Here is an 11486-nt window from a genome sequence, read left to right as displayed (position 1 = left end):
CCCCTCTCTTCTTTAGTAAATCCAACCATTCTTATCCTAGATGAATGATTAATGAATAAAATCAAGTTTTTCATAATTTTTCTCTTAAATAAGTAGAAAATGTTTACTTTAGAATGTTTTAAATACTTTTGGTGAACTTCTAATTAATTTTAGTGAATTAAAAATTAAAAAATGGTCAGCCATACAAAGGAGGTTATGGCAAAATTTTTTGGAAATTAGTGAAATAAATTTCATCTTTTATTAATCAAAAAGAGTAATCCCCATCGTTAGAGTATTCTAAAAGTGTCCTTTTCATTCATGCATAGAAAGATGCATATTGATTAATTTTTATAAAAGAAGGATTTTCAATAGAATTAAATTCTATGAAAGATACTTATTGATATTTTTTTAAAAATGAAAGTGTTCCTTTCTTCATTATGGATTTTTATGCTTAAAATAATGCATAAAAGTATATATTTTTATTACAAAAGAGTTACTTTCATCATATTGATTTTTATGCATAAAAGAATAATTTTTTAAATTATAAAAGTGTTACTTTTATCATTATTGATTTCTATGCATAAAAGAATATTTTTTATTATAAAATTGTTACTTTTATCATTATTGATTTCTATGCATAAAAGAATATTTTTTATTATAAAAGTGTTACTTTTATCATTATTGATTTCTATGCATAAAAGTATGCATAAAAGAATATTTTTTTATTATAAAAGTGTTACTTTTATCATTATTGATTTCTATGCATAAAAGAATATTTTTTATTATAAAAGTGTTACTTTAATCATTATTGATTTCTATGCATAAACATATGCATAAAAGATATTTTTAATATTAAAAGTGTGATTTTCATCATAAATGATTTTTATGCATAAACATATGCATAAAAGATATTTTTTATATTAAAAGTGTGATTTTTATCATAAATGATTTTTATGCATAAAAGATATTTTTTTATATTAAAAGTGTGATTTTTATCATAAATGATTTTTATGCATAAACATATGCATAAAAGATATTTTTTTATATTAAAAGTGTGATTTTCATCATAAATGATTTTTATGCATAAACCTATGCATAAAAGATATTCTTTTTATATTAAAAGTGTGATTTTCATCATAAATGATTTTTATGCATAAACCTATGCATAAAAGATATATTTTTTATATTTAAAGTGTGATTTTCATCATAAATGATTTTTATGCATAAACATATGCATAAATGAAATTCTTTCATGATAAAAGAGTGATTTTCAACATAAATGATTTTTATGATGATAAAAGTGTGACTTTCATCAGAATTGGATTTTATGAGATGCATATAGAATCTTTATAATTAAATAAGGGTTCTCCTTAATCCTCTGTTTAATTTCTACAAAAATTGGAAAAATGAATAAGTAGATAGTCTGTGAGAAGAAATGCTACCGTTTCATATTCACTAAGATGGTAATGAGAAAATTCAATTAAACTATCGAAGTCGGAGATCGAGATAAATGATTATTTTATTCCTCATAAGAAATTCATGTTTTAGAAATCTGTAAAGCAAATATTTATCGAACGAAATTTAGAAAAAGAGAATTGAAATAGTACCTTTCGAGAAAGATAGTTTAGGAAGAACCTTTCCAGACCCAAACTCTGATTCAGACTATTGACCAAGACCTAATTCCTTCGTCAAATTCAATCAATGACGATGTGCCCAGTTCTAGAAAAATGTACTCAAATCTCCCACCGAATCTGAAACTAAGTTAAGACTTTTGATTTTGATCTGAGGATCAAGTTAACAGAATTCGAGGAATTTCGTTTAGAATTTAGACTTGGATCTAGAAGTATTGGGATACGGATTTAAGATTTATTCATGGTATTCAAACAAAATCAAAACTGTAAACTTGCATAGAAATCCTGTTTTCCTAAAGAACTGTCTTACGCAAGAATGCTGGAGGGAGCATTTGGCATATATGTTTATCTAAGGGAAGTTCGGTTGCAACAGCTGGCGGGGAGTGTTCGAGGGACAGCTCACGCGGCAAAAACCTGCCCAGGTCTTGACCAGCCTGGGTATGGTGAAAAATGGTGCGCTTCCGGTACGATGGGCGATTGCCGACGAAGCGGTCCCTGAGCGAAGTGCCAGGACACCTAAGGAGGATCCTGGAGGGTTCTGACCAGGCGATGCATGGGCTCGCGGTGCTTAGGACACCCATTCGTATGTCTAGGAAGATATATATATGTATGTTGACGAAGTGATTATTGTAATCTGTTACTGGATCTCGTTGTTGCTGACCAGCTGCTGCTGGTCCCAACGGAGAGTCCAGAGTGGTACTGTTTTTGTGAAACAAGGGATTGAATGGAAATTTTGAATTATGAAATCTGTGATCGTATCTGTATTGTCAATGGATTATTTTTATATTAAAGTTTTAAAGAGGAGTGTGTGCATATCTGTTTTCTAAAGCTAAAGTTAAGAAAGGCATTTCAATTATGGGTGGGTGAGTACTTGTTTGGTTCCACCGATTCCAGTGGTAGGGTGGTGGCTAACCCATGGTCCGGATGGGGTTAGGCTGGAATCAGTGGAGTTTTAATAATCAAACTGAAAAATCTTAGGTTTACGCTAGGATTCGAGTAGCTAGTTAATTCCCTGATAAATTTCTCAATTAAGTGGATCAACGGTTGTGCCTGATCTTGATCAGAAAAAAAGCGTTGAAATTACTCAAATGATCAAATTATATGTGATAGTTTCCTTCTATCTGGTTTATTCAGGTGAAGGATAGTTTAGAATTGATCTCGTTAGAAAAATTTGTTTTAAAAAAATTTCAAAAAGGTGGAATCGTCCCCGCTTTCCGGGCATGGAAAATTTTCCCAGTTTCGGTTTTCGGAGTGATCACCAGCCTAGTCTCGTGCCCGGACATTTTTGGGCGAGGCCCCGAGTGAGAAACCCTGCCCCGCGCATGAGGGGACTACTTCCGCTGTCAACTACCGAGAGTCCGGTGCGCGGAGGGGGCAGAGGGATCTCACAGTTGGTATCAGAGCAGAAATTGCCTAAATTTTTTTTTTTATAGAAATCTAGGAAAGAAATGTTTTTCACTTGTTAATACTATGTGAATGAACTTCAAAATTTGAAAACTTATAAATTGAATTGGAAATTTATAGATGGACACCCCAAATCTATCTGGAATTCCTGGACTCTCTCAGAGTTAGGATATGTTAGCTTTTGCGTTTGATCACCTCATCAACGACCCGAATGAGCAGAGTGAGACTCGCTCGCCATTTTGAGAGTCTTTACTTTCCTGATCCTGTTGAGCGACGTCGGTATATGTGGTTCAATGGAGGACGGTGTATTAATATCAGTACCAGTCAGCGTCAAAGGCTCAGGCAAAATATTTCCTTGGCCATGATTCTGATAAGACTAGGGCTTGTTCAGCATGTTCAACTCTTTGATCATTCACCCAGGAACTTCAAAACTTCATGCCGATTCTTTAGACTTCTTAGCCGCCTTATTCCGAGAAATAGAATTACAGCACCTCTTTGTGTAATGAATTGTATGTACCATGGTATGTCTTCTTCACAGTTTCGCTTCTTTATGCGATTACGACTGAGGCGGTGATTCTGGAGCCGAGCTACTCTATGTACATATTGTACATATTGTACTATGTACATATTGTACATATTGTGATTTTGGAGCCGAGCTACTCTATGTACATATTGTAACTTTTATATAAATGAATAAATGTTTTCCGGAGAAAAATTCCCTGTTGTATAAGTGATTGTTTATGGACGATCTAATAAAGAAAAATCTGTTATTGCGGACATATGTCATACATCTCCAATAAGTCTTACGATCTCGTAGATGATATCAGAATAAAAATTTAATAATATATAAATTTTTGACAGAATCATGAGACGAGGAAACCGTGGCCGTCAGCCAGACCCTCTCTCTGAAGATGACGAGCTTGAATCAGCAAATTTAAGTTGTCAAAATGAACCTAGTAGACTCAAAGCTTAAGGCTAAAGTACCAGAATGGTTAAATGAATTTGATGATTTATTCCCAGCAGAATTAACAGAGATGCCTCCAATTCGGGAAGTAGATCATGTGATAGAATTAATCCTCGGAGCTCAACCAGTAGCCCTACGCACGTACAAAATGCCAATTCCTGAAGCCATCAAACTCAAGGAACAGCTTAGACAGCTATTAGAACAAGGGTTTGTAAGACCCAGTGTTTCACCTTGGGGTGCGCCAGTTCTCTTTCAGAAAAAGAAAGATGGAATGCTTAGACTCTGTGTGGACTACAGAGGTCTAAATCAGCTGCTGACAGTTAAGAATAAGTATCCTATCCCAAGAATTGATGAGCTTTTGGACAGGCTAAATGGAGCCCAAATCTTCACAAGGATAGATCTCAAATTCGGGTATTACCAGATCAGGATCAATGATCAAGATATACCAAAAACAGCCATCAATACTCGCTATGGGCATTATGAATTTACAGTCATGCCGTTTAGATTGACAAATTCCCCAGCTACATTCAATCGCTTAATACAGGACATTCTCAGAGAATACTTGGATGATTTTGTTCTAGTTTTCTTTGATGACATTCTGATTTACTCAAAGAATGCAGCTGACCATGAGACTCATGTGCACCAACTCTTTGCAAAAAAGAGCAAATGCACGTTCTCTGCCGACCATGTTAAATACTGGGGCTTTCTAGTATCCAAAGATGGAATTTCTCCAGATTCCGCAAAAGTCCAAGCAGTCATAGATTGGCCTGAACCAAAGACAGTGAAAGAAGTCAGAGGATTATTGGGATTAACTGGTTGGTATAGGATTTTCATACCAAAGTATGCTCTCATAGCTTCCCCCCTAACTAACCTTCTCAAAAAGAATAATCGCAGGCTATGCGTTCCCAATGATGAGGGAACCAAGGACCAAATTCTGAATGAAGCCCATGACAGCCTTATAGCAGGACATCCAGGTTTCATCAAGACCTACATGTCTGTAAAGAAAAGCTTCTTTTGGCCTGGTCTGAAAAAGGATGTACTGAATCATGTACGTCAATGTCTGACATGCCAGAAAGTCAAAGCTGAAAGAGTAAAAATGCATGGGAAGTTACATCCATTGGGGACATCCCCCAGATGAAGTGGGAATGTATCAGTATGGACTTTATTACTGGATTACCTTCAGTGCAATCAGGTTACAACTCCATTTTCGTGGTAGTTGACAGACTAACCAAAGTTGCCCATTTGAATCCCAGTAAAAGAAACCAACACTGCAGTGGATGTGGCCAAAGTGTTCCTCAAAGAAATCTTCAGATTGCATGGCCTACCCAAGAGAATAGTAAGTGATCGAGATCCCAAGTTTACTTCAAGGTTCTGGACTGCATTTTTCGAAGTATTGGGAACTTTCTTGGATCTCAGCACAACTTATCACCCTGAGACTAATGGTCAAACGGAAATGGTAAACCAAGTAATCAAAGATATACTTCGGTCATGCTGTGGTGGCAGGGAACCCAAGAAGTGGCTAAGCTATCTGCATCTAGTCGAGTTTGCCTACAATGCTTCTTATCATTGAAGTATCGGGATGAGCACTTTTAAAGCTCTGTATGGACAAGATTGCTTAACTCCATTAACTTGGTCCGACCCATTGATTAAGGTCGAGATGTCCAGACAGATGCTTGACGACATGGAGCAGCAAATGCAATTAATTCGTAAAGATATTAAAGCTGCCCAGAATCGACAGAAGCAGTATGCAAATAAGAAGAGGACAGACAGAAAGTTTGAAGAAGCAGATATGGTCTTCATTAGAGTACGGCCCAAAAGAAGTTCTCTAGCTCTTGGGAAGTACAAGAAATTATCCCCCAGATATTGTGGGACATATCTGATTACAAAGAAAGTAGGTGACACAGCCTACGAGCTTCTTCTACCTCCTCATCTCAAAGTTCATAATATATTTCATGTAAGCCTTCTAAAGAAATATGTGCCAAGCCCAAATCATGTGCTTGATGATGAAATCCTAACCTCTTCAACCCAAGGGCAGATGGAACTCCAACCTGAAGAAATTCTTGATGTTCGAGAAAAGATTCTCGGGAAGAGAATTCTCAGAGAATTATTGGTAAAATGGAAGTTCTATCCTTTTGAAGATGCCACCTGGGAGAATGAAGCCGATCTGTTTGCGGGATTACCCCCAGTTTGCGAGATGAGGGCATCTCGCGTTTTTCAAGTGGGAGAGAATGTAAGATTCCTCCCCAGCCTCTCAAGATGTCCAGCATCTTCCCCTGTAATCAAATCCCTCTTCAGAAATATAAAAGATCTTGTTTCTACCAGTTTTGGCCTAGAGAGAGAATATTCAAATTTTAAATATTTTTGGATAAAAAAATATCTCATCTTATTAAAATATGAAACAGAAGTTCAAAAAGATTTTCAGAAGGTGCATTAGAAATTAAGTATAATCTGTTCAAGAGGCATTATCCTGGAGGTGAAGATTTTTTTGAAATTTTAAATTAAGGTTCCTATGGACCATTAAGATTCATCCAAATGTAGGAAGGAGATAAATAGAAGAATAAAAGAAAAATCTCCCAAAAATGAGTAAATACTCACATAAGATGAAGAGTTGACTAAGGACAAGGTTAATAGTTAAAAAAGAGAGATATTTAGGTGAAATAATGCATTTTTGACACCTCAGTAGTATGGGGGAATTCCCCTCATGAAGGAGGCGCCTATTTCACATGCTTGAATGAGTTTTAAACTCCCAACAAATAATGAGATATTTTTATCTCTCCTCTCTCTTGTTTCAACTAGATCCAAAAAGTGAGCAAAACTGACACAAAAATGGTCAAAAATTGACCAAACTGATCTGGAAAATTCTAGAATCAGTTGGCTTGGTTAGAAGCTCACTTTTTCCTATAAATAGAAGCCTTCCCCTTTGTTGAAACTCAATAGTGTTTTGCACTATTACCCTGCCTCTCCCAAGTGCCAAAAACAGTGAATTTTACTCATAATTCATTAGTTTTTGACCTTCCCTCTTCCAAAAGACTGGTGGCCACTCTTGTTTCCAAACAAGAGTAGAATCCTGAAACCATCCAGCCAAAGGAAAGCTCTCAAATTCATTTTAGTAAGTTGGAGATTCTTCTCTTTTCCATTCATTTTATGGTTTTTTAATGGTTTTTGTCTTCTCTAAATTGCAAATGATGGTTTCATTTTATTGTTTTTTTTATGGTTTCATTTTATGGTTTTTATGATTTTTATCTTCTCTAAATTGCAAATGATGTTATGCCTCATTGAAAAAAGGCATTCCCCTCTCTTCTTTAGTAAATCCAACCATTCTTATCCTAGATGAATGATTAATGAATAAAATCAAGTTTTTCATAATGTTTCTCTTAAATAAGTAGAAAATGTTTGCTTTAGAATGATTTAAATACTCTTGGTGAACTTCTAATTAATTTTAGTGAATTAAAAATTGAAAAATGGTTAGCCATACAAAGGAGGTTATGTCAAAAAAAATTAGAAATTAGTGAAATAAATTTCATCTTTTATTAATAAAAAAGAGTAATCCCCATCGTTAGAGTATTCTAAAAGTGTCCTTTTTATTCATGCATAGAAAGATGCATATTGATTAATTTTTATAAAAGAAGGATTTTCAATAGAATTAAATTCTATGAAAGATACTTATTGATATTCTTTCATTATGGATTTTTATGCTTAAAATAATGCATAAAAGTATATATTTTTATTACAAAAGAGTTACTTTCATCATATTGATTTTTATGCATAAAAGAATATTTTTTTAAATTATAAAAGTGTTACTTTTATCATTATTGATTTCTATGCATAATAAAAGTATGCATAAAAGAATATTTTTTTATTATAAAAGTGTTACTTTCATCATTATTGATTTCTATGCATAAAAGATATTTTTTTATATTAAAAGTGTGATTTTCATCATAAATAATTTTTATGCATAAAAGATATTTTTTTATATTAAAAGTTTGATTTTCATCATAAATGATTTTATGCATAAACATATGCATAAAAGATATTTTTTTATATTAAAAGTGTGATTTTCATCATAAATGATTTTTATGCATAAAAGATATTTTTTTATATTAAAAGTGTGATTTTTATCATAAATGATATTTATGCATAAACATATGCATAAAAGATATTTTTTTATATTAAAAGTGTGATTTTCATCATAAATGATATTTATGCATAAACATATGCATAAAAGATATTTTTTTATATTAAAAGTGTGATTTTCATCATAAATGATTTTTATGCATAAAAGATATTCTTTTTATATTAAAAATGTGATTTTCATCATAAATGATTTTTATGCATAAAAGATATTTTTTATATTAAAAGTGTGATTTTCATCATAAATGATTTTATGCATAAACCTATGCATAAAAGATATTTTTTTTATATTAAAAGTTTGATTTTCATCATAAATGATTTTTATGCATAAACATATGCAGAAATGAAATTCTTTCATGATAAAAGAGTGATTTTCAACATAAATGATTTTTATGATGATAAAAGTGTGACTTTCATCAGAATTGGATTTTATGCATGATAACATGCATATAGAATCTTTATAATTAAATAAGGGTTCTCCTTAATCCTCTGTTTAATTTTCACAAAAATTGGAAAAATGAATAAGTAGATAATCTGTGAGAAGAAATGCTACCGTTTCATATTCACTAAGATGGTAATGAGAAAATTCAATTAAACTATCGAAGTCGGAGATCGAGATAAATGATTATTTTATTCCTCATAAGAAATTCATGTTTTAGAAATCTGTAAAGCAAATATTTGTCGAACGAAATTTAGAAAAAGAGAAATTGAAATAGTACCTTTCGAGAAAGATAGTTTAGGAAGAACCTTTCCAGACCCAAACTCTGATTCAGACTATTGACCAAGACCTAATTCCTTCGTCAAATTCAATCAATGACGATGTGCCCAGTTCTAGAAAAATGTACTCAAATCCCCCACCGAATCTGAAACTAAGTTAAGACTTTTGATTTTGATCTGAGGATCAAGTTAACAGAATTCGAGGAATTCCGTTTGGAATTTAGACCCGGATCTAGAAGTATTGGGATACGGATTTAAGATTTATTCATGGTATTCAAACAAAATCAAAACTGTAAACTTGCATAGAAATCCTGTTTTCCTAAAGAACTGTCTTACGCAAGAATGCTGGAGGGAGCATTTGGCATATATGTTTATCTAAGGGAAGTTCGGTTGCAACAGCTGGCGCGGGGAGTGTTCGAGGGACAGCTCACGCGGCAAAAACCTGCCCAGGTCTTGACCAGCCTGGGTTTGGTGAAAAATGGTGCGCTTCCGGTACGATGGGCGAGGGCCGACGAAGCGGTCCCTGAGTGAAGTGCCAGGACACCTAAGGAGGATCTTGGAGGGTTCTGACCAGGTGATACACGGGCTCGCGATGCTTAGGACACCCATTCGTATGTCGAGGAAGATATATATATGTATGTTGACGAAGTGATTATTGTAATCTGTTACTGGATCTCGTTGTTGCTGACCAGCTGCTCTGCTGGTCCCAACGGAGAGTCCAGAGTGGTACTGTTTTTGTGAAACAAGGGATTGAATGGAAATTTTGAATTATGAAATCTGTGATCGTATCTGTATTGTCAATGGATTATTTTTATATTAAAGTTTTAAAGAGGAGTGTGTGCGTATCTGTTTTCTAAAGCTAAAGTTAAGAAAGGCATTTTAATTATGGGTGGGTGAGTACTTGTTTGGTTCCACCGATTCCAGTGGTAGGGTGGTGGCTAACCCATGGGCCGGCGGATGGGGTTAGGCTGGAATCAGTGGAGTTTTAATAATCAAACTGAAAAATCTTAGGTTTACGCTAGGATTCGAGTAGCTCGTTAATTCCCTGATAAATTTCTCAATTAAGTGGATCAACGGTTGTGCCTGATCTTGATCAGAAAAAAAGCGTTGAAATTACTCAAATGATCAAATTATATCAGTGATAGTTTCCTTCTATCTGGTTTATTCAGGTGAAGGATAGTTTAGAATTGATCTCGTTAGAAAAATTTGTTTTAAAAAAAATTCAAAAGGGTGGAATCATCCCCGCTTTCCAGGCATGGGAAATTTTCCCAGTTTCGGTTTTCGGAGTGATCACCAGCCTAGTCTCGTGCCCGGACATTTGTGGGCGAGGCCCCGAGTGAGAAACCCTGCCCCGCGCATGAGGGGACTACTTCCGCTGTCAACTACCGAGAGTCCGCGCGGAGGGGGTAGAGGGATCTCACAATTGGTATCAGAGTAGAAATTGCCTAAATTTTTTTTTATAGAAATCTGGGAAAGAAATGTTTTTCACTTGTTAATACTATGTGAATGAACTTCAAAATTTGAAAACTTATAAATTGAATTGGAAATTTATAGATGGACACCCCAAATCTATCTGGAATTCCTGGACTCTCTCAGAGTCAGGATATGTTAGCTTTTGCGTTTGATCACCTCATCAACTCTGCTACGACCCGAATGAGCAGAGTGAGACTCGCTCGCCATTTTGAGAGTCTTTACTTTCCTGATCCTCTTGAGGGATGTCGGTATATGTGGTTCAATGGAGGATGGTGTATTAATATCAGTACCAGTCAGCATCAAAGGCTCAGGCAAAATATTTCCTTGGCCATGATTCTGATAAGACTAGGGCTTGTTCACCATGTTCAACTCTTTGATCATTCACCCAGGAACTTCAGAACTTCATGCCGATTCTTTAGACTTCTTAGCCGCCTTATTTCGAGAAATAGAATTACAGCACCTCTTTGTGTAATGAATCGTATGTACCATGATATGTCTTCTTCACAGTTTCGCTTCTTTATGTGATTACGACTGAGGCGGTGATTTTGGAGCCGAGCTACTCTATGTACATATTGTAACTTTTATATAAATAAATAAATGTTTTTCGGAGAAAAATTCCCTGTTGTATAAGTGATTGTTTATGGACGATCTAATAAAGAAAAATCTGTTATCGCGGACATATGTCATAGATCTCCAATAAGTCTTAGGATCTCATAGATGATATCAGAATAAAAATTTAATAATATATAAATTTTTGGCAGAATCATGAGACGAGAAAACCATGGCCGTCAGCCAGAGAGGGGCCGTCAGCCAGACCCTCTCTCTGAAGATGACGAGCTTGACCTTGATGTTCGCAAGGCTTTTCATAGGACTCAGCCAGGACCCTTCAAAGGAGAAGGCGAGAACCTAGCAATGGGTGGAAGCCATGGAAGAATATTTTGACATCACAGGCTACAATGAGAGGAGCAAAATGGCTCTTGCTTGGTTGAAAATAGTGGAAACAGCCAAGGTAGCATGGAGGAACCACTGTGACACCAACCGTCTGGACATAAATACTCAGTCCTGGAACGACCAAAAACTATCTAAGAAAGAGATTTTGTCCCCCTGGATTTTTGGAAACCAAAATGAACGAATTTTTAGAGCTAAAGCAGGAGAGCAAAACCATCGAAGAATATCACCAGGCCTTT

The sequence above is a fragment of the Cibotium barometz genome, chromosome 17 (assembly GCF_041138505.1).
Source record: "Cibotium barometz isolate CiBa-2024 chromosome 17, ASM4113850v1, whole genome shotgun sequence".
NCBI lineage: Eukaryota > Viridiplantae > Streptophyta > Polypodiopsida > Cyatheales > Cibotiaceae > Cibotium > Cibotium barometz.
Note: the sequence above shows the minus strand (reverse complement) of the source record.